At 39.5% G+C, this 25,529-nt stretch overlaps 1 long non-coding RNA gene across 1 annotated transcript; it reads left to right on the top strand.

Annotated features, from left to right (window-relative positions):
• The first annotated feature begins 1,311 nt into the window (after positions 1 to 1,311).
• On the top strand, positions 1,312 to 23,396 carry LOC115460723. Its single transcript, XR_003940544.1, has 3 exons — positions 1,312 to 1,323; positions 18,862 to 18,869; positions 23,324 to 23,396. It is a non-coding gene; the product is annotated as an uncharacterized LOC115460723 (long non-coding RNA).
• The last annotated feature ends 2,133 nt before the right edge of the window (positions 23,397 to 25,529 follow it).

Here is a 25,529-nt window from a genome sequence, read left to right as displayed (position 1 = left end):
CTTTAGCACATTGTTTAAAAAAACATATGTTAATCTTTACTATGTGTACAGAGGACATCTAGCCGCAAGACCAGCAGCGTAGATTTAAGTAGCCAAAATATGTACATACTGTATTTTTAAGCCTTTTTGATGTACAGTGGGGGAAATAAGTATTTGATCCCTTGCTGATTTTGTAAGTTTGCCCACTGACAAAGACATGAGCAGCCCATAATTGAAGGGTAGGTTATTGGTAACAGTGAGAGATAGCACATCACAAATTAAATCCGGAAAATCACATTGTGGAAAGTATATGAATTTATTTGCATTCTGCAGAGGGAAATAAGTATTTAATCCCTCTGGCAAACAAGACCTAATACTTGGTGGCAAAACCCTTGTTGGCAAGCACAGCGGTCAGACATCTTCTGTAGTTGATGATGAGGTTTGCACACATGTCAGGAGGAATTTTGGTCCACTCCTCTTTGCAGATCATCTCTAAATCATTAAGAGTTCTGGGCTGTCGCTTGGCAACTCGCAGCTTCAGCTCCCTCCATAAGTTTTCAATGGGATTAAGGTCTGGTGACTGGCTAGGCCACTCCATGACCCTAATGTGCTTCTTCCTGAGCCACTCCTTTGTTGCCTTGGCTGTATGTTTTGGGTCATTGTCGTGCTGGAAGACCCAGCCACGACCCATTTTTAAGGCCCTGGCGGAGGGAAGGAGGTTGTCACTCAGAATTGTACGGTACATGGCCCCATCCATTCTCCCATTGATGCGGTGAAGTAGTCCTGTGCCCTTAGCAGAGAAACACCCCCAAAACATAACATTTCCACCTCCATGCTTGACAGTGGGGACGGTGTTCTTTGGGTCATAGGCAGCATTTCTCTTCCTCCAAACACGGCGAGTTGAGTTCATGCCAAAGAGCTCAATTTTTGTCTCATCTGACCACAGCACCTTCTCCCAATCACTCTCGGCATCATCCAGGTGTTCACTGGCAAACTTCAGACGGGCCGTCACATGTGCCTTCCGGAGCAGGGGGACCTTGCGGGCACTGCAGGATTGCAATCCGTTATGTCGTAATGTGTTACCAATGGTTTTCGTGGTGACAGTGGTCCCAGCTGCCTTGAGATCATTGACAAGTTCCCCCCTTGTAGTTGTAGGCTGATTTCTAACCTTCCTCATGATCAAGGATACCCCACGAGGTGAGATTTTGCGTGGAGCCCCAGATCTTTGTCGATTGACAGTCATTTTGTACTTCTTCCATTTTCTTACTATGGCACCAACAGTTGTCTCCTTCTCGCCCAGCGTCTTACTGATGGTTTTGTAGCCCATTCCAGCCTTGTGCAGGTGTATGATCTTGTCCCTGACATCCTTAGACAGCTCCTTGCTCTTGGCCATTTTGTAGAGGTTAGAGTCTGACTGATTCACTGAGTCTGTGGACAGGTGTCTTTCATACAGGTGACCATTGCCGACAGCTGTCTGTCATGCAGGTAACGAGTTGATTTGGAGCATCTACCTGGTCTGTAGGGGCCAGATCTCTTACTGGTTGGTGGGGGATCAAATACTTATTTCCCTCTGCAGAATGCAAATAAATTCATATACTTTCCACAATGTGATTTTCCGGATTTAATTTGTGATGTGCTATCTCTCACTGTTACCAATAACCTACCCTTCAATTATGGGCTGCTCATGTCTTTGTCAGTGGGCAAACTTACAAAATCAGCAAGGGATCAAATACTTATTTCCCCCACTGTATATAGAGGACAAATGTCCACTGGACGTACAGCATAGATTTTAACAGCTAAGTAATACATTTCCTCTGGCAGAGTATGATTAAATACTTGTGAGTGTAACTATAGGCAAAGGATGGATTATATTCAATGAGGTTACCGCAGAGCAAATTGTTAGAGTTATAATATCTTCGAATGATTCTTCATCCCCCACTAAACCTCTGAGACAAAATTGCTAAAACAAGTGAAGTAAAGTATTACAGACATGTGAAGCAGATTGTTGATAAATCACTGAGGCTTTTTTTTTCTCACTATATCAGTTGGTATGCTGCCACCCTCCAAGATCTTATGCTGTCTTTTTTGACACATAAATGATCTCATTTCTACACATTGATAAGTGGCTGTTTCTCTTTCTTGATTATTTCATACCTGTATGTGAATTTCAATTTAATTCATCAATATCACATTCTTTGTTACACTCACAAATGAGTTTTATTTCTCACTAATTCCCTGCTAGCATTCTCTGTTCTTTTGTGTTGTTTGTCTCCTTTATATGTGAAAATGCTGCATTTTTCACTTTCTATGGTATCTGTGTCAATGAGCTGTTGCTTCTGCACTAACTCTCTAATCTATTTTTTTTTTATTTTGGCACTGTGTGTGAGGTGCATTGGGTTCACTTTTATATGTATAATGCTGCATTTTCACTTTCTATGGTATTTGTTTAAATGAATTGTTGTTCCTACTTTCTGATTTATTTCTATTTCACTTGGCATGTTTCCACATAGAGCTTGCATTTACACCGAAATTGGACTTGATTTTTCACTTCTTCAGACAATAAAGAAGCTTTTTTTTTCACACCACAATGAGGTTTGATTTTCCACTGATTCACACCACAATGAGACTTGGTTTTTCACTATTTTAGTTAGCATGCTGCTACCTTCCATCCTGTTATGCTGACTTTTTTTGACACATAAATGTTCTCATTTCTACATGTTGGTAAGTGAATGTTTCTCTTATTTCTCAGATTACTTTTGAGAATCACTGTTTGTAAGTATACCTTTTTGGGTAGTTACTTGAATGTGAATTACAAATTCATTTTGCTTCTTCAAATGGTTCACTGTGTGTAGACAAACCACACTGGCACTGCTCCTTGGGGTATACCATTTCTTGGCTATTGTTTTTGCTTTTTGCTTCTTATTTCATGTTTGATTTTGTGGGAGTTTGTTTCCATTTTTGTCTGTTGGCATTGACTATTTCCGTTTTTATGCCTTTATTTTTGACAGTTGTTTCATCATTTTGGAATGTATTACTTTTTTATTATCACTTTCAGTCTTTTACAGACAGACAGACACACACACACACACACACACAACTGTGTTACAGCTTTATCTTATAGTGTGACTTACTGACTGATATCCCATTCACTAGCAAACAATTTTCCATTGTCAACCAGACTGGTATATTTTTAATTTTGGTTTTTATCTTCTTTTATTATGCATTATGTATAGACACCTATTATGTACTTTCTTATGTATTTGTATTTAGATATGTGTTTGTACTATAGGGATATCTCTGAATCCTAAGGCAGGTGTTTGCTGCACCGAAAAACAGGACTGTGTTGAGTCCATTTAGTCTTCTTGATATTTTGGACTTATCAGCCTTTGGGGCTCATTTTCGAAAGAGAAATATGTGCAAAAGGTGTCATAAAGCAGTATTTGGAGGTTTTTCTCACAAAAACGTCCAAATCAGTATACCTATTTTTCAGATGTTTTTTTTCTATTCTGTTCTTCTGCAGTGCATCTAGATCTCAAGGGGGCATGTCGGGGGCATGTTAAAGGTGGGACTTGGACATTTTTCAGCCATAATGGAAAAAAAACAAAATCGTCCAGGACTAAAACTACAATGCTTTAAGCTAGACCTGTTTTTAGAATGAATAAGGCACAAAAAGGTGCTCTAAATGACCTTATGACCACTGAAGGGAATCAGGGTCACCCTCCAATATCCCCCCTCCCAGTGCTTACTGACCCCCTCCTACCCCAATAAGAATATTTATTTATTTATTATTTGTTACATTTGTATCCCACATTTTCCCACCTAATTGCAGGCTCAATGTGGCTTACATAGTACCGTAAAGGCGATCGCCAGTTTGGTATGAACAAATACAAAGTGATGTAGTGTTAGGATAAAGTTAATGTGTAACAGACACCTTATATGACATACCAGCCTCTATGGCAGCCTCCAATGTTAAAGTCAGGTCTATTAAAGCAGTTTGCAGGCCCCTGGAGTAGTCTAGTGGTCAGTGCAGTACACAGTGGGGGACTTAGGTCCCCACGCGTACCTAACACATGCCAAATTGGAGTTACTGCCCGGTTACCGCATGGCCCTTGCTGTAATTTCAATTTTGGAGCATGTCTGAAAAATATATTTTTATTTTCTGGCACATGGCAGCTATGCATGTAAAGTGACATTTGATGCGCGTAGACCATTACTGCCCGGTTACCACATCAGACGTTACTGCTAGGTCAATGGCTTGCGGTAAGGTCTCAAACCCAAAATGGACACGCTGCAAATTTCATTTTGCCGCACGTCCATTTTCGGCAAAACTTTTAAAAAGGCATTTTTTGTAGGTGCGCGCCTAAAACACGTGTGTACACTACCGCGGCCCATTTTACAGTGCATCTTAGTAACAGGACCCCTAAATTTGAAAGGGCATCACCACTCCTCCTTAGACTACATTGGTTACCTATTAAAGCTAGAATCATTTTCAAAACATGTACTTTTATTTACAAAATCATTTACGGGATAGCTCCAGACTATGAGCCCTGTCTACTAAGCTGTGCTGTAGGCGCGCTAGCGTTTTTTGCACATGCTAAAAATTAGATGTGTGTCTCTAGCATTTAGCGCATGCTAAAAATGCCAGTGCACCTTAGTAAATGAGGCTCTATATGTATGATATGATAGATCTCCGAATTCAAAACTCAACTTTAACAGCAAGGGATTATCTCATTCTACATTTCCCTAATTAGAAAAATGTCAAATACAAATCCACTCTAACTCGAGATTTCTCTCATTAAGGCACTAAACGGTGGAATTCTATCCCAAGGGAAATAAATTCCTTCACTAGATGTTGAAATTAGTTATAACCAAGATCTTTCTCCTCGCTGCTACTTTTTCAAGTATGTTCCATTAACTCTTATAGTTTTCATAACATGTATTATACATTAACTTGTACTGTTTATTATTTATGTAAGCCACATAGAGCTAAATAATTGTATTTGGATAACGTGGAATATAAGTAATTAATAAAGAAAGAAAGAAAAAAAGAGATCTTTCTACTATCATAGGCCTTTAGGCATACTGAACAGCATCAACAGAAACAACTGACTAAATTATAATGGGATGCATAGAGGAATACTTCAGGAACCGTAAGAAGACAGAATTGTGGAGAATGGAGAAATTGTGATTACCTTGAACATTCCTGTTCCAATAGAAAAAGTTTGATGCAAGAAAAATGGACATTGTGATAAAGGAGAAAAATAGAACAGCACAATTAACAGAAGTGTCAGTGCCAAGCGACTTTTCTGTATAATGTGTGAAGAAAGAAAATTATCAAGAAATATGATTAGGGTCTACTGGGCATGTTTACTAAAGTACAGTGAGGTTTTGCACTTACCACACCTTAACTACCTCCCAAAGGAACCCTCCGACTCCCAGACCCTGATCACACCAGTCCGCACCCACCCACCTCAGGACTTACCCGAGGGTGTCCTCGGTAGTCTTTTGGTCTGAGATGAGAGTGAACCCCTTCCACTCTCATTCTGGTGCTGCCCTGGGTTCAAAATGGTGCTGATGACCCCTAGTGGCAGTATTACAGTACTAGCTCTATCTCTAGATGTTATTCTATTTAAGAAGAATCGCTCCTTCAGTGCTAAGGATCCTGCTCAATAAATGTGTTTCAATGGGATAATGAAGAACAACATTAATAGCTCATTACATTTCAAAAGGATATTGAAATAAACATGATCTTTCAAAAATCAAATACTCAGTGTCTTTTCTGGGGGTCTTAGAAAAATAAAATTATATCCATTGCTAGCAAAAGGATCTCCACTATCATTAAGAAATGAGTATATGTACAACAAAGCTACTGTGTCTTACTGTGCAACACATTGTATAAAACATTAATGATGAAAAGAATTCTCATGGTGAGTGCTTAATGCTTTCTGTCTTGTTTATGGTTCTATGAAAGTACAAATGGATGGTGGATGAAGTGATTTTTTTCCCACTCTTTTATAAGGGGTATAGGTATACTAGAAGATTTGTCAATATATTTACTGGCATAAATAAGTTGTAAGGCTACTACTGATCTCAGCATTTTTTTATAGCTGGGTTTTATGTAATTTGAAAGAGTCTACTTTTCACTACCTCTTCCCTTTATTATCAAATTGATGCTTTCCAACATACAGAATGCAGGGAAGAATTATATAAAAGGAATTGATGTCAGTCAGGTAGTCTATAGGCACAATAACTCTTTGAAAGGAAAGGGAAAAACATTTACCAGAATTTACTATGATAGAAGAAAATATGAATATCTCAAGTCTGAAAAATCAAACATATACTGGCCAACTTTCAGCTCTATGTAACCAGCCAGGAACAGCTCCTAGTCGGTTAAACAGCACTTAACCTGCTAAGCGCTAATACTCGGTGAGAGATAGCCTGTTATCTCTGCTGAATATTAATGCCTAGCACCCCCCCCCCCCCCCGGCTTCTATATATCATGCCTAGCATTCTGCACTGAAATCTAAGCGTATTCAATAGCAACGTTCGTAAATTAATTGGCTTAACAAGCCAACAAGGGTTTGAGCACTAATTGGCAATTATTTGAATTTATGCCCAAAACTCACTAAGGGGTCCTTTTACTAAGTCGCGGTAAAAAGTGGCCTGCGGTAGTATAGGTGCATGTATTGGGCACGTGCTGGGCTAGTTTTTACCTCATCTACAAAATATGTTTTTTTTTTAATGGGACGGGAAAAGGGCCTGTGGTAAAAATGAAACCAGCGTGTGCCCAAAACTGGCCTGAGCCCTTAACGTCACCCTTGATCTAGTGATAAAGGTTCATGCGCGGTGACCGGTTGGCACATGCCAAATGCTGATTACCAATGGAACAGGCATGTGTAGGACAGTGGCGTTCCTAGCCTGGATGGCACCCGGGGCGGATCGCCGATGTGCCCCCCCGGGTACAGCGCGCCCCCTCCTGCCTGCGAAATGACACCTTCCCCCCCCCCCAGCGAAATGACCCCCCCCGGGTGCACGCCACAGGGGGGGTGCTGCGGCGCGTGCCTGTGGGCTCTGACTTCGCTAACTTCGCTAACTTCACTCATTCACTTTAGCTCCCTCTGCCCCGGAACAGGAAGTAACCTGTTCCGGGGCAGAGGGAGCTGCAGCGAATGAGCAAAGTTAGTGAAGTCGGAGCCCACAGGCGTGCACCGTGGCACCCCCCAGCGGCGTGCACCCGGGGTGGACCGCCCCCACCCCTTGGTATGCCACTGGTGTAGGAGGAAATAAATAATTCATACAGGTGTTATGGGCACATGCCAAATCTGAAATTACTGCCAGGAGGACATGCTGGCCTGGTGGTAGTCTCATTTTGGTGCACACTGCACGCGCGTAGAGCCTACCCTGGCTTAGTAAAATGGCCCCTAAGCATATTCTGTAATGCAGAGTGCCTAAATTCTAATGTGTGGAGCCAAAAAGGGATGTGGTGTTAGGCAGGGAAATGGGTATTTTGTGAGTGTTCCAAAATTTATGTGCACTGTTACAGAATATGCCCCTCTGCACCTAAATCTGCATGCCAGTATCTATGCCATGTTTCCCATGGTATAAATGGATATGCATATGTCTTGGTGCTGGGATATCAACTAAGTGTATTCCATATACTGTGCCTAAATCTAGGTGCCAGTTACAGAATACACTTAGGATATTCAAGGTCAGCCACCAGAAATGGCCTGGTATTAAATATCACGGTACTTAGCTGGCCTGTCTCCCATTGGCTGAATATCTTCCAGATAAGGTTACTATATTCAGAATAAAAAATTATATTAATAATAATTCCAATCTCTTTATTTGAAAAGCTATTAGAATGTTGTCCACTACTTCACTCCTAAAGCGCCTCCATCACCCTTCCAATATTTTGGCACAGTGCAAAACATAGAGTTGGAGACAGGGGAAAACATCTACAGCATCAGGTAAAATATGGCATCAAATGTGCTTTCAAAGCCATCTCTCCAGCACTCAAAATTACACATCCATATTGCACATCCATACACACATTCCATCACTTGCCATGTGTCTCATACTCCCCAGCATTTACAAATACAGTAAAAACGATGCACATAGATTCAATCCTGGCTGAAGAAGTCTGCTGTTTTTATTATACATGGCACTAAGCAGTCCAAATTGCATGAGAAGCATTTGATGCATGAAACCACCATACAACCCCTGACACAAACCTTTTTCCGAAAGATGGCCGTGGCAGGTTCTTCAATAAAATTTGCTTCATTTGACCTTAGCTGCCACCTCTTCTGTCCCATTGGTGGCCCACTGCACTTTTTGTTCTGGTTTAAATCGCTGCTATCCACATGTGGCAAAAAGATTTTGCAAAGAAATCGCACAAATATTTCTGTCTTTGGAATGCAAATGCTCAAAACATGCGTGTATTTGCATATAATATTTTTTGTAGAGATCGTGGATACCTTTAAACACCAAACTTATGCATATAACCCCCCGATATTCAAAACTATTTAACCGGCCAGGAATGGCTCCTGGTCAGATAAATAGCATTTAAATGGCTAACCGTGGATATTCAGTAGAAGATAATCTGAATATCCCGCCACCAACCAGCTATATCATGTCAAATAGCCAGTTTCGAATGGATATTCAGTGCCAAACCAGCTATGTTGAGCCTTAAATTGCAGGCCTATCTTTGACAGCTAAAACGTTAACCTCTTAGGAGGGATTCTATATATAGTGCCTAAAAAATCAGCGCTGAAAACATTTCTGCCTAAGCATATTCTATAAGCGGTGCCTAGATATAGGCACGGTATATAGAAAATGGTTAGTTGATATACCAAAGAAAACATGGTGTAAATCCCGGCACATAGATTTAGGTACACTGGACTATATTCTATATCTACACACATACATTTTGGAATGCCCACCTCTAACCATACCCTTTTTTGCCTGCATGCATTAGAACTTAGGTGCACTGCGTTGCAGAATATTCTTAGCGAGTTGTACATGTAAATTCTAATTATTGTCAATTGGGGTTCATTATTGCTTGTTAAGTGCTTTTGACAATACTGGTTAGCTTGTTAAGCTAATTAAGTCACTCACAATCTTATAGATTATGCTTAGAGTTTAGTGCAGATCTCTAGACGCGCAGTATAGAATCTGTGGTTAGCGTTGAATATTGGCATAGACAGTTTAAGTTAACTTCTTATCAGCCAAAATAAAACTGGATATTCAATTCCAGTTGCTGGATATGGCCCGGCATTGAATATCTGGATTTAATGCCGGCAGCAGACAACAAATGCACTGCCCATCACCAACTGTATATCGGCCCCCTAATTTTGAAAATCCAGAACTAGTCTATGAGCACAGTTTGCCCTTGACCTAACCATTTCCAGGAATAACTCCACTAGAATGTGGTTGAAGATGCACACGTTGGCGGTAATTTTATATTGATTGCCTTGACCACATGAATTTCCGGAAAGCACTAAAAACAGAACTGTTCAGAAGGGCATACCCCACCAACCCAACATAAAAACCTGGGCATCTGCGACACAACTTAACCAAAGATCATAATGGACATAACCTAACTCTTCTTCCCTCTCTAAGCTCTCCACAATTGTCTTTACCTTACATGTATCTCACTCTACCATAATATCACTTTGATATTATTCGCAACTTGTATTTGTTCATACCGAAATTGGTTAACGCCGATTATGGTACCATGTAAGCCACATTGAGCCTGCAAAAAGGTGGGAAAATGTGGGATACAAATGCAACAAATAAAATAAATAAAAATAAAAAAGGTGGTACTCCATAACCTGCACATGTAACTGCCTGACACGCCCCCTACATGCCCAGACCCCCCCCCAGGACCACACCCCCTTCAAGTTGCATGCTCTACAATTTGAGCATGCAACATAGAATACCAACTAAGGGCAGTTAAGTGTGTAGCTGTCAGTAGCTACAATTAACACCAATTGTAGCCAGTAATTGATTGTTAAGGTCACTTATTGACTCAAAAGTCATTAAGTTATGGTGCAGCTGACTTTATTCTAAAAGTTGCATGTACAAATTTGCATGCTAGTCATAAATTAGGCTGACCAACTTTCTAGAATTAGGAGGATTCACATATTTCTACCCTGTGTAGGATGAGCACTTTTTAAACAGAAGATTTACATAGGTAGAATAGTTTTATCCTACAAAAATTCTTTGAAAATTGTCCACCACATTAGGGTCCTGATGCATAGTCTTCAAACAAAGTTCTGCTTAAGTGCTGAGAGAAGCAAAAGATAAAGGACACTATTTTTTTTAGCAAGTATGCTCCTTTTATGACTTCCATTTCCAAGATGAAATAGGAGTCATAAAGAGAATATATATATACCACAAAATCATTTTTACAAAGTAAGTATATCATCTAAGGCAGCCTTGAAGTCATATTTCCCATGCTTTTAAAGAACTGAGCGCTAGCATAAAATTTTTATAAGATCAGATCACACAGAACAGACTTTTTCTGTCCACTCCTGTGATTCACAATATAAGAAAATGCAGTTCCTGCTGAACAAAACTATTCCATTAGTCACAATAAATATAGCTTCATATTGGTTTTCCTTCTTCAGTGCTACACTCAGCTTAAAAAATATAGCAAAGTGTGTTTATTGCCTAGCACTCTTACATGAACCACAACAGTAGCAAGGATTATAGTACTTAAAGAGAATAATATATGATTTCTCTATGCAAAAATGAAAAGATTAATAATAAATAGTGAACATTTTAGAACAACCCCCACCCACCACCACACACACACACACATACACATACACCTTCATCATATGAACAATAAAGCGCCTTTGCAGTCAAAGAATTAAGGAAAGTGATTATCAAGGTATGGTAAAAGTTTATTTATTTATTTATTTATTTATTTATTTATTTATTTATTACATTTGTATCCCGCACTTTCCCACTAAAAGCAGGCTCAATGCGGCTTACATAGTAATAGGTAACACAGAATTTTGTTATGTAAAGTAGGAAATTAAGTATAACATAGTAATGATGGGTAGTAATAGGATGGATGGGTAGGTAGAGATAGGTGATAGACAGGAACGTAAGGTGGGAGATAGAGTCTGGGTCAATGTCGTTTTCTCTTCGGTATATGTAAGGTAGATGTTGGGCTTTTACGTACCTTAATGTACTAGGTGTGTGATTAATCTGTGGAAACTCAGTACCGCAGGTCAGTCATTCTCGTGGTATATGAACAATGCTGCCTGCAATCAGCCTCATAAGCAGAGTTACTCTGCCATCCCAGGAGCATCAGGCCACAAAGCTACAGCCTGATGTTCCAGGCACTTCTTAAAAGGAGATGACCAAAGAGGCAATGAGCTCTCCCCACTACCCCACCAATCATACCCTCTCCTGAAAAATCCTCAAATATGACCCCTCCCCACCTTGAAGGCTCCCCAACCCAAAACCTCTCCAATTCAAGCCCCCCCCCAATTATCCAATGCCTCCCCCTACCTTCCTGTAGGCCAGCAAGACCTACCATAAAAATACCTGGAATTGAGTGGGGTATGAGCAAGCGTGAACCCAATCATTACTGCCTTTGCTAGTGCTGGGTTCAAAAAAGCACCAGCAAGTCTCATGGTACTACAGCTAGGGATCAAGTTGCCATGCAAGGGCAAAAGGGGGGTATTGGAGGAGAGTTCAGTGCCTCTTTGGCCAGCCCTTTTAAGAATTTCCTGGGAGCACTGGGCCATGGCTTTGCAGTCCGAAGCTCTCAGGACAGAAGAATAATGTCAGCTTTTTGCCGCAAGTCACATACTAATGAACTATTTTACATGCATTGTGCATCTCATTAGTATTATCCCCTGGTAACTAAAAATACCAAGTGATACAATACTATAATTTACAATAGTGCCCTTTAGCATGTATTAAGAGGCAAATAACGTGCTTTATAGACATAACAGAGCTTGATAACTACCTCACAAAGGGGTCATTTTACTAAGCTGTGACAAAATGTGGCCTTAATGTGCCTTTGCATGGGTCTTTCCACATGCTAAAGCCACTTTTTCCCATGGCCAGGAAAAAAAAGAAAGGAAGACATAATTATTTCTCTGTAGAGTCACTGGTAATGCCTTGCATGGAGTTCTTTATTCTGTTTTAGAGGCCATATCTCACTAAAGATATAAAAAGACTTGAAGCAGGTGGTATCATTATGGATAGAAATTCCATGTGTGAAGGGAAGGAGTATTATTGTAGGGCTGTACTACCATCTGCCAGGACAGAACAAACAGATGGATGAAGAAATGTTTACAGAGATTAGGAAAGCTGGCAAATTGGGCAATGCTATAATATATAGTAACATAGTAGATGACGGCAGAAAAAGACCTGCACGGTCCATCCAGTCTGCCCAAAATAATATAATAATGGGTGATTTCAATTAACCCGATCTTGACAGGATAAATGTTACATCAGGGAGTGCCAGGGAGATAAAATTAATAGATGTAGTAAATGACTGCTTCTTGAAGCAGCTGGTCCAGAAACCGACAAGAGGGGAAGCCATTTTGGATCTGGTCCTTGGTGGCATGCAGAGCATAGTATGAGAGGTGGTGGTGTTGGGTCCCCTTGGAAACAATGACCATAACATGATGAAATTTGAGCTATTATCTGGGATGTAACTGCATTTAATTTTTGAAAGGGCGACTATAATAAAATGAGGAAAAATGGTGAAAAAGGATCGTCTGCAAAGGTTAGGACAATAAATCAGGATTGAACAGTATTCAAAAATACCATCTTGGAAGTCCAGTCCAAATGCATTCCACGTATTTGCAAAGGTGGAAGAAGAGAAAACGTCAACCAGCATAGTTAAAAGGTGAAGTAGAAGAGGACATTACAACCAAACGATTATCCTTCAAAGAATGCAAACAGGACCCAAATAAAGAAAATAAGAAGCAACATAAGCACTGTCAAGTCAGATGCAAAGCAGTAATAAAGAAGGCTAAAAGAGAATGTGAAGAGAAACTTGCTGCAGAGGCTAGAACTCACAGTAACAACTTTTTCAGGTACATCAGAAACAGAAAGCTTCTGCGAGGGAATCTGTGGGACTGTTAGATCACGAAGGAGCAAAAGAGGCGCTCAGAGAGGACAAGGCCAAAGCGGAGAAACTGAATGAATTTTATTTTAATTTTCACCCCTGGTTACAGTATGTAAATCAAATACTCCCTAATTCTTTAATCTAAAGATAGGCACCATTTGTATGCATATTGTAGAATACTAAAGAGAATCCACGTACGTGGAGAACTTAATAGATCCCATGGAGCGAAAATGAAAATAAAAAAGGTGGGAATATGAACCAGGCTATCCAAAAAAGGAACCAAATAATAATCAATAAATATTGAAATAAATAATATTTAATAATTTTCAAACCAAAAACAATTCCACATTAAAAGAAGACACAACGTTGTGTTTCGGCCAGATGGCCTACATCAGGAGTCTTATAAACGAGATAAATAGTGAAGTTAAGGCATGGATTGATATTTTGAAGAAATCTCAAATCACAAATGAAAACCATGCAAAATATGCAGGCAAGAACATAGAAGTGGTCTTTAAAAAGACCGTTGTATAAATAATCCGTCTGTAGCTGCACGCTGCAGAAAAACAAAGCGTTGTGTCGAGTCTTCTTTTAATGTGGAATTGTTTTTGGTTTGAAAATTATTAAATATTATTTATTTCAATATTTATTGATTATTATTTGGTTCCTTTTTTGGATAGCCTGGTTCATATTCCCACCTTTTTTATTTTTATTGTAGAATACTAGCACTTATCCACATATGTATGCATTATGAGCTAAATTCTATATATCACGCTGAGATTTTGCATGGAAATCGAAGCATATTCTATAAAGAACACTTTAATTTAGGTGTACTTTGTAGAATAAACCTAAATTTCCACACGATGATAGAATACGCCAATCGTCAGTCCAGGCGACTAAATTTAGTCACGATCAATTACATGTAAAACCTGATGTCAATCTCGATGCCTTGGTGTGCAGCAGGTGTATTTTATAACAATGTGAATAGATTTCAGAAATGCCCATGATCCGCCCATTCCACACATATAACCACACCCACTTTTCAAATATGCAACATATTTGCATACACTACATTACAGAATATGCTTAGCAAGTAGTGCACGTAAATTCTAATTAATGCCAATTACTGCTGATAATAGGTTGTTAACAACCAATTATCAGCACTGATTACTACTACAACTACTACTACTTAACATTTCTAGAGCGCTACTAGGGTTACGCAGCGCTGTACAATTTAACAAAGAGAGACAGTCCCTGCTCAAAGAGCTTACAATCTAATAGACAAGTGAACGGTCGGTCCGATAGGGGCAGTCAAATTGGGGCAGTCTGGATTCACTGAACGGTAAGGGTTAGGTGCCGAACGCAGCATTGAAGAGGTGGGCTTTAAGCAAAGACTTGAAGACGGGCAGGGAGGGGGCTTGGCGTAAGGGCTCAGGAAGGTTGTTCCAAGCATAGGGTGAGGCAAGGCAGAATGAGCGGAGCCTGGAGTTGGCGGTGGTGGAGAAGGGTACTGAGAGGAGGGATTTATCCTGTGAACGGAGGTTACAGGCGGGAACGTAAGGGGAGATGAGGGTAGAAAGATAGGGAGGGGCAGTAGACTGAGTGCATTTGTAGGTAAGAAGGAGAAGCTTGAATTGAATGCGGTATCTGATCGGAAGCCAGTGAAGTGACCTGAGGAGAGGGGTGATATGAGTATATCGGTTCTGGCGGAATATGAAACGTGCAGCAGAGTTCTAATTAAGATAACTAATGAAGTTATGCGCATTGTTATGGAATACAGTTTGATTTGCGTACGGAAATCAAAGCATGATATATTGAATCCCAGGATATATGTGCATAGTGAGCTGTTCCATAAATTACTGCAAGTTAGGAGCTAAAGTGCCACATTTACATGCAAATGGTTATTTCTGCCATAGACCTGGCATAACTGCTTCATGCTTACATTTAGGTGCATCAATGCCAAATTACTTTAATATTCTATAACAGCATCTTATTTATTAGGATTTATTTACCACCTTTTTGAAGGAGTTCACTCAAGGCGGTGTACAGTAAGAATAGACCAAACATGAGGAATAGGCAATTACAGCAGTAAAAATATTCGAAAACAATACAAAGTATGGCATGGTATACTACTTACAATCTCAAAAACACTAAATATCACTCCTTTTATACAGTCTATAGGTGAGCGCAAGACCTTGATCTAACATAAGAAATTTATATGAAAAAAATAGCCTCAACAGCCCAGGGAACCTAACATTAGGACTCCACTGAAATGGCCAACATCATGGGCTCCTACCGCCTTCCAAAAAAACTCACAGACATCCAAAAACTCCCACACTTGGGGAGAAAAAGATTCTGTGAACAAAAAAACGGAAAACGGAGTGTCTTCAAGTATCAAAAAATGATCAAAGTCTGTACACCCCACTATGTTTTAACTTGTACAGCGCTGCGTAACCCTTGTAGCGCTATAGAAATGCTATGTAGTAGTAGTAGTAGTACAGAGAGTACTAATGGATGTAAGAAACTATAGTATCCCTTCCTAGACTTCTCTGAATGAAAACTGGAAGGTGTTGACGAATGAAACACGATTACAATATTTACTGTTCAGCATGTATCGGCAGCAAAACATTCAAAAAAATCAATAACTTAACTTAAAGTGCTGATTTATGCCTCTTCCAAAGTCTTTCCGTCCTGGTTCCCAGGTGACAGTGATGAAAGAGTTTCAAATAGCCAATTCGTTTCTTCCAGTCATATTTTTGCAACGGTCATGAAGTTGGATGCAATCTGTTTTTATTCAATTTTTTCAAAGTGGGTATTAACCTCCACACTCGCAATGTCTTACAAACTTTCCCAACAGCAAGGGACCCCACTGTTTCGCAACCTTCAACAGGAGAAATATCAAAAACAAACAATGTTTTTTCTTTTCTTTTTAATCCATCGCGAACAATGGTTCAGAAAATGGCGGACGTTCAAATAGGTCGCCAACATCATAGCTCCACCCATTAGATGTTACATCACAAACTGTTTTATCCAATTATGTTCTTGAAGCATCTTGATTTAAAAATGACGTGCCACAGCTTAATCAGAACTTAAAGGGACAGTGTCATAAAGCAAAACCCAGAACTAACAAAACAAACAACCCAAAACCTTAATTCAATATAATTGTTAACACATAATGCAATAAGGAATTTGAGCATAAATCCTTATATAAATCAAAAAAGATTTTTAAAAAATGCTTCCCATTCCATGGGTCCATTCAATCCATTCGGATGAATTGTTTGTAAATAATAGACCCATTTTTGTTCTTTTTGATGAAGGATGCGTGAAATGTCACCTCTTCTATTATTATTCTTAAGTTGTTCTATGACAAGACACCGCAGCTCCATGAAGTCATGATTTTTATCCAAACAATGTTTAGCCAAAGGCATATGGATTTTTCTGGACTGAATACCATGCTTGTGTTCAGATAATCTTACCTTGATCATGCGTTTAGTTTGCCCTATGTAGCGCAATCCACAAGGGAACGTAATCATATAAATCACTGCTTTTGACGTGCAAGAAGTGTTACTCTTCAAAAACATCCATTTCTGTTTTGCCTTATCCCAGAACTTATCCCAGGTTTGCAAGGCTCACAGAGAACCCTTAATTTTGCTGGCTACTGTGCTCTGGCCTGTTGTTGGATCTCTTAAATCTTTTAGGGGCTCTTTCACAAAGTTGCAGTAAACACTAAGGGGGTCTTTTACTAAAGATTAGCTCAAGTTATCTACAGCAAGGCCCATTTTATTCCTATGGGCTCTTCTGCAGATAACTAGAGCTAATCTTTAGTAAAAGACCCCCTAACGTGTGCTTACTGAAGCAAATCATGGCTTACCGTGGGGAGCGCTGAGGTATTCTGTGGTAATCTGGGCATATGTGCATGCTACCCACTTGATAAAAAAATAAATTTAGTTTTTAGCACTTGGAGCTGATCTAGGATGGAGAGTGGGCATTTTCTGCGCTTATTGGTAGGCACGGGCATTGCCGCACACAAACCAATTGGCACAGGTTTAGCATGTGAGTTCCTAACACCTACAAACTAGGTGATGGTAAGGGCCATCCACTAACGGTCATGCACTAATGGGAATATTAGAGAGTGGCCATTAATAGGAAAAATGGGAAAATGGCAATTTTACCTCTTAGCACACAAGAATGACCTGTGTAAAGGCAAGCTAAGACAACATTTTACCGCTGTTTAGTAAAAAGGCACCTTAGTTTGAGGGTGATTTTTCCTATAACCTCCACAAGTGAGTTTAAAATGGTAGTTACTCTGATATTTGCATATTCCCCATTAAACTGCTTACATACATTTGACCTCTACACAAGTGGTTCAACATGTTTGTTTTGGATATAGGTACTACAAGATTGTTTATATGTTCCTATGGGGCCCTTTTATCAAACTAGGGTAAAAAGTGGCCTCGGTGCATGTTTTACATGGGTCATTCCCATGTGCTAAGGTTATTTTTCTGCAGGGGTAAAATGGCTGCTTTTCCAATTTTTTAAATTAATGGTCATGCTCTAATTTCACCAGTGGCATGTGGCCATTAGTGTGTGAACCCCTACAGCCACCTATCTTATAGGTGGTAAGTGCTCATGTGCTAATCACACTCTAATTGGTTATTTATTTATATTTTGCTCACACCTTTTTCAGTAGTAGCTCAAGGTGAGTTACATTCAGGTACACTGGATATTTCTCTGTCCCAAGAGGGCTCACAATCTAAGTTTGTACCTGAGGCAATGGAGGGTTAAGTGACTTGCCCAAGATCACAAGAAGCAGCAGTGGGATTTGAACTGGCCACCTCTGGATGTCAAGACTAGTGCTCTAACCACTAGGCCACATCTCCAGTGTAAGGCAAAGTAAGGAACAGACTTCCTGAGCCCATACACCATGCGCCCTCCCTGCCCATTTTCAAGTCCTTACTCAAGGCCCATCTCTTCTCCATTGCTTTTGGCGCCTAACCACCTTCCCATTCCTGATACCTACACTGACTACATAGTTTTTACCTTTAGATTGTAAGCTCTCTTGAGCAGGGACTGTCCTTCCCCATGTTTAAACTTGTACAGCGCTGCATAACCCTGGCAGTGCTATAGAAATGCTAAGTAGTAGTAGTAGTAAGTGCGCTAATCGATTAGTAGAGAACATGCCTACTCTCTGCCCATCAACCCACCACAGTGCTAAAAAAAATAAAATCTATTTTTCAGCATATGAGAAGCAAACACCAATCACAAAATTACCACGAGATGCCTCAGCATGCCCTGCATTAAGGCCTTTTCTGCCACGGTAAGCAAGCGATAGTGCTTACCGTAGCTTAGTAAAAGTACCCCTAGTTACTTTGATCTGATCTTAATCAATTAACCACAGAAATAATGTCTGCAGTCAGTAATATAGTCTGATTTACTAATTCTACAAGATCTGATTTGGTAAATGGAGATTTGTCTGAATGGTCTTTTGCTGTCAACCTTCCATTGTTATGCTACTCATATCCTTGGGCCATCTTCCAAATTTTGCCAATATCTCAGAGTACTTAGCCTTTCTCTCTCTCTCTCTCTCTCTCTCTCTCTCTCTCTCTCTCTCTCTCTCTTTTGTATCCAGCCACACTGCAAGAGATCTAGACCTGTGTATCATCACGATTGCATTGCACAGTTATCTGTAAATCCTCATCAAAAGTGAATCATTGTTTTTCTCAGAAAAAAAAGTGTTCTGTCTGCACTTTATATTAAACTGTGCAACCTGGGGCTTAGTACAGTAGTACAATAGGTTTTAGCCTACTCAACCCAAAGGTCTGCAGCCAATGATACATCATGCTCCAATCTCCAAAGTTCTGGAGGCTGGTTTAAATGATCCACACATTCAATCTTTGCCACGGGGCAAGGATCTCAAAATTGCATACAACAGTGTTAGCTCCCCCAGACGTGCTATGAAGAACTCTTTTTGTATCTGAAGGATATCTGATTGCAGCACCCAAACTGTGATGTGTTCTGACTGTAACAGATTTGCTTTCATCTCAAACTGCTACTCCTATTACACCTGTGTTTTGCAGTTGGGATTACCATTATGTCAGCAAGTACTATAGATATTCTGAGTGATTACCTGAAAAATAAGCGCATAAAATTGAAATATTCTGTTGTCAGTGAGGAGAGAACTTGGGGTTTAAGTCTATAAAATAATGAGTGGAGTGGAATGGGTAGATGTGAATCACTTGTTTTCTCTTTCCAAAAATACTAGGACTTGGGGGCATGCAATGAAGCTACAAAGTAGTAAAGTTAAAACAAATCGGAGAAAACATTTCTTCATTCAATGTGTAATTAAACTGTGGAATTCATTGCCAGAGAATGTGGTAAAAGCAGTTAGCTCAGAAGTAGAGGGGTTAAAAAAAAAGTTTGGATAACTTCCTAAAAGAAAAGTCCATAAGCCATTATTAAGATGAACTTGGAGAAAATCCACTGCTTATTTCTAGAATAAACAGCCTAAAATGTATTCTACTGTTTTGAGATCTTGCCAGGTACTTGTAACCTGGATTGGCCACTGTTGGAAACAGGCTACTGGGCTTGATTGACCTTCGCTCTGTCCCAGTATGGCAATGCTTATGTTCTTGTGTTACTATTTTTTATGGGCTTGCTAGTGCCCCCTGATCGGGCGTATTTTTTTAAAATTAAATCCGCTGTTGCTTTTCAATGCATCTGCAACTCCAGTGCAACCTATCAAGGAAGGATGTTGCTGGATCACATACTGTAAATAATGGAGCAATGAAATAAAAATCTCTGATGGGCAGTAAGTTCGTAATATATACATGGCTGAATTTTGCTCACTATAGAATGGCTGCCTCTGTTTTTTTAAGCTATATATAGCATGTACAAATTACAAAGTGGTTGCTGAACTGAGGCTGAGATGGAAACTTATAGAAGGTAATTTTAAAAGACATTTTGCAAGTCTATAGCAATATATAGGCCACATTGTACATACTTGTAAGGGGTGTTCAGTGTGGGTGTGTTATAGGGCAGAGTTAAGGTAGAGCATGGGCAGAACTGCAGTTTACACTTGAACTTTATAAACTGCATATGATCACGTATTGTATGTGCATACATTTATAACTGCTTTCGAGCTGGTGTAAATGTATAAGGGTTTGATTTGTCCAGGGTTTCTACATGATTTATGCTATTTTTTTATAAAGACACGTGAGGCTCCTATGGAGCTCTTTTGTAAAACATAAAAAAGTCCAAAAAGTGTCATAAAACAGCATTTGGATGAATTTCTTCTCAAAACGTCTAAATCGGTATTTTTGAAGCCTGTTTTGCAGTTGATTATCTATGCAATCCATCTGCAGTGTGCACAAATCACAGGGAAGTGTGTCTGTGGCATTTCAGAGGCTGGATTAGGGTGGGGGCCTTCCTAACACTTGGACTTTTTATAACCATTATGGAACAAAACAAACATTTATAGGGATAAAACTTCAATGTTTTGATCCAGACTATATGAGAAAAAGTTAAACAGGTCAGGGCTCCTCATCTTGGAAAAGAGACAGCTGAGAGGGGATATGATTGAGGTCTATAAAATTCTGGTTTGTGTAGAACAGATAAAAGTGAATCAATTTTTCACGCTTTCAAAAAGTACCAAGACCAAGAGAAATATATCAATATTTTTAAAACAAATAGCAGGGAATATTTTTTTCACTCAAAAATAGTTAAGCTCTGGAACTTGCTGCTGGAGGATGTGATAACAGTGGTAAGTGTATCTGTATTTTAAAAAGGTCTGGACAAATTCCTGGAGGAAAAATCTATAGGCTGTTATTGAGATGGACATGAGGGACACTGCTGCTTGCCCCAGGATTGGTAGCATGGAATGTTGCTACTAATTGGGTTTCTGCCAGGTACTTGTGTCCTGGATTGGCAACTGTTGGAAGCAGGATAGTGGGCTAGGTGGACCATTGGTCTGACCCAGTTTGACTATGTAGAATGAAAAAGGCACAAAAAGGTGCCCTAAATGACCAGATGACCACTGGAGGGAATCAGGGATGACCCCTTCCTTATCTTTTCACTTATTCAAGAAAAAGGTAAAAACCTATCATTTTAAGAAGTTTGTTAAAATTAGTTCTTGAATAAGATGCTCTGTTTTTTTTTCTATCCCAAGAGACTGTCTTGGTTTTTTTAAATTATTATAAACCACTAAGAACCTGAAGGTATCAGCGGTATAGAAGTATATTGAAATGTAATTTGTGGGATCCACTAAACATATACACAAGGGTGTGGGATCATCTAAATCATTGAAAATGATAGCAAAAAAAATCAATATAATGACCCACTAAATACCAGAAATATACCAACGATGGAAGGAAGGAAAAGCCTCAAAGAGCCTCAAATCAACAGATCTATAGAGCTTGAAATGACCACAAGGATCTACTCTTTATCATTGGCTTAAAAACCTTCCCAGTCCATTTTTCCAAATTGAATAAATTGTTAGAACTTTTTAAATATGTCTTCTGTCTGCTGCTGTATAACTGTTGGATCACGCCATCTATGGGCATTGCATTACGTACTTTTTAACATCCCCAGCATAGAACAGCTTCCAGTACTCCAAGGTTAGAAACAGTAATTATCTCAATCTACTTCACGAGCCACAAGAGGGGTTCTTAGTGGTTTATAATAATTTAAAAACCAAGACAATCTCTTGGGATGGGAAGAAACAGAGAATCTTATTCAAGAACTAATTTTAATAAATTTCTTAAAAAGATTGATTTTTACATTTTTCTTGAATAAGAGAAAAGATAACTGAGCAGCAAAACAAATATTAAATCACTCCAAGACCTCAATGCTTGAACTGCAAGAAGTCTATCAAAATTTAATTTTCTTTACTCCCTTAATAGATGGAAGGATGAAAAGTGGATTGTGAAATGATCTTCTATCCCTATTATTGAAAAGAAATTCCATTTTATCCATTATATAAGTTCGGCATTCACCATTTAGGTTCTTATATAGAAAGCAAAAGAATTTGAACATAATCTTTGTCTCTATAGTCAACCAATGTAATTCAACAAAATATGAAGAAATGTTATCCTGCATCTGTAGTGAAAAGAATATTCAGATTACAGTGTTCTGGATTGTTTGCAATTGCTGGATAACCTGCCTAGGTGCACCCAAATAGATAAGATTACAATAGTCCATCTTGGATAAAAGCAACACCTGTACCAGCAGCCTTATCTCCTAATATATACTAAAGGTCTTCTTCAAGACCAAAACGTCACTTACAAAAGACTCTATCTGGTGCACTTTGTCCACTAACCTTTCAAGACAAAGCATCCAGACTCCTGAGGAAGGCACTCTCAGTGCCAAAACAGGGTACTATGTAGAGTCTTTTTTCAGTAAATTATATTTCAAACATTGGATGCCTTCGGTCTGCTTTTTGAAGAGCCTGGTTCTGTTCCCACTCCTGTACTTGCTCCTGAGATTTTTCATGAGACACTGTTGTTTTTTTCCACATTTGGTGTGTTTGTCCTTACTCCTTTACCAGAATGCCATGGCATTAATCAGATATTGTCGTGGAGTCACACTGGATTTTCAATGCATCATGCAGTTGAGTGCCACTGAAAATTCAGGGATAGCCCACTTACTGATATTTAAATGGGCAGGAGTTTCCTCTAACCAGTTAATTTGATCTGAATATCTACCCTTTAATGTTTACAGTAAGTCTCTTTTTGATGATTTGTAATAAATCATAGATACATGATTTCAGATGAAGGCCAAATGGCCCATTCAATCTGCCCATCCTCCGTAACCACTAACTCTTCCTTTTCCTAAGGGATCCCACATGCCTCCACTCTTTCTTAAATTCTGACTCAGTTTTTAATGAACTTGATTCAGTTGTCACACATCCCATAACACATACTATGTACATCCCAATTTGGAACAATCCAAAATTCAAAATTAACAATTGTTACATAAATTGGAATACTTGGAAAAAAGCTGGTATATGGACTCTCAATGATGTTATAAAAGATAATTCTTGGCTACCTTTTGCCCAACTAAGTATAAAATATGGTCTTAAAAGTTCTCAATACTACAAATGGGTTCAACTCAAACACTGTGTAACTAACTCCGTAGATATAAAAAAATTAACTACTGATTACCCTTCTTGTTGGCAACTTTGCAAGTCTTTTATGACTTCCAAAAATGTCGCATCTAAATGGTACAAAATACTACAGTTAGCTAAATTCAAAGAACCTACTAATACCATGCAATCATGGGAATGCGATCTAAATGCCCAACTAGATGAAAAAACTTGGGAAAAATTTGGGTTTAAAATTACTCATACCACCAAATCAGAGTCCATTTCACAATCTATGTTCTACTTAGCACACAGAGCCCTATGGACTCCTGCTAAACTCGCCAAATTGAACACAATATAACCAAAAAACAGTGCGAATAAATGCTGGACCTGTGAAAAAGATGTTGGAAATCTTAAACATATCATCTATTCTTGCCCATATATTCAAGAATATTGGAATTCTGTATGGGACACTATCCAGCTTATAATCGAACGAGAATAACGCCCAAGTTCCGACCTAAATCGGGAGATGGGCGTTCTTCTCACAAAAACAAATAAAGCGGTATAATCGAAAGCCGAACTTTGGACGCTTTCAACTGCACTCCGTCGCGGGTGCGGACAAAGTTGACGGGGGCGTGTCGGAGGCGTGGTGAAGGCGGAACTGGGGCGTGGTTATCGGGCGAACAGAGATGGGCGCCCTTCGCCGATAATGGAACAGTTTTGAGCTAGAATTTAGGACACTTTTCCTGGACCCTGTTTTTTCACGAATAAGGCCCCCAAAAGTGCCCTAAATGACCAGATGACCCCCAGAGGGAGTCGGGGATGACCTCCCCTGACTCCCCCAGTGGTCACTAACCCCCTCCCACCACAACAAATGATGTTTCACAACTTTTTACTTTCACCCTCAAATGTCATACCCTCCTCCCAAGCAGCAGTATGCAGGTCCCTGGAGCAGTTGTTAGGGGGTGCAGTGGACGTCAGGCAGGTGGACCCAGGCCCATCCCCCCCCTACCTGTTACAATTGTGCTGCTTAATGCTACTAGTCGTCCAACCCCCCCAAACCCACTGTACCCACATGTAGGTGCCCCCCTTCACCTCTTAGGGCTATAGTAATGGTGTAGACTTGTGGGCAGTGGGTTTTGAGGGGGATTTGGGGGGCTCAACACCCAAGGGAAGGGTGCTATGCACCTGGGAGCTCTTTTACCTGTTTTTTTGGTTTTGTAAAAGTGCCCCCTAGGGTGCCCGGTTGGTGTCCTGGCATGTGAGGGGGACCAGTGCACTATGAATCCTGGCCCCTCCCACGAATAAATGTCTTGGATTTATTCGTTTTTGAGCTGGGCGATTTCATTTTCCATTATCGCTGAAAAGCAAAAACGCCCAGCTCACACCTTGACGAATAAAACATGGGCGTCTTTTTCTTTTAAAAAATACGATCCGCCCCGCCCCTTCACGGACCCGTTCTCGGAGATAAACGCCCATGGAGATAGGCGTTTCTGTTCGATTATGCCCCTCTATATCTTCCACCTTGAATATTCAAGATGTTTTATCATATAATATAGTTATATGTGGATCACTAATGTTACAATCATCAATAGACAAATATCAAGCACAATTACTGGATTTAATGTTACATCAAGCCCTTAGAACACTTTTCTTTTGTTGGAAAGATCTTGACAAAGTAACTTATTTATCATGGTGAAATTCTGTATGTATTTTAGCAAAATATGAATATGCTGCGGCTGAAAAACATAACTCACTTGTTAAGTACAACAAAATATGGTCTCCTTTACTAAACTCACTACGTAATAACCTTTGTCAGAATTGAAATTATGTATTACTCCTGTGACTTATGATTATGATCTGTTATCGAAATAATCCCGGACTTGCCTAACTTGAACATGTATGCTGATGCTTGTTACTGTTAACTTGTTAAGCTGGCTAATTGCTTTATTTTAGCCATTTGTTATCATTTATAAAACACAATAAAAATATTGGAACTAAAAAAAAAAAAAAAATTCTGACTCAGTCATTGTCTTCATGACCTTCACCGGGAGGCCATTCTACGCTTTCACCACCCTTTCCATGAACAAATACTTTCTTAGAGTCCTCCTAAGCCTATTTCCTCTTAACATCATATGCCCCCCCCCCATTCCAGAGTTTTCCTTCATTTGAAAAATGCTCACTTCTTATATATTACTGCCTCTGAGATATTTAAACATCTCTAAGATATTTCCTCTCTCCCTCCTCTCTTCCAGCATATACATTTTGAGGTTCATAAGCCTATCCCTATATGTTTTATGTCCAAGACTGCTTTCCAATCTTGTAGCCGCCCTTTAAACTGACTCCATCCTGTTTACATCTTTCTGTAGGTGCGGTCTC

Source organism: Microcaecilia unicolor, chromosome 1, assembly GCF_901765095.1.
Source record: "Microcaecilia unicolor chromosome 1, aMicUni1.1, whole genome shotgun sequence".
NCBI classification, from domain to species: Eukaryota; Metazoa; Chordata; class Amphibia; order Gymnophiona; family Siphonopidae; genus Microcaecilia; species Microcaecilia unicolor.
This window is presented reverse-complemented; position numbering and strand designations above follow the sequence as displayed.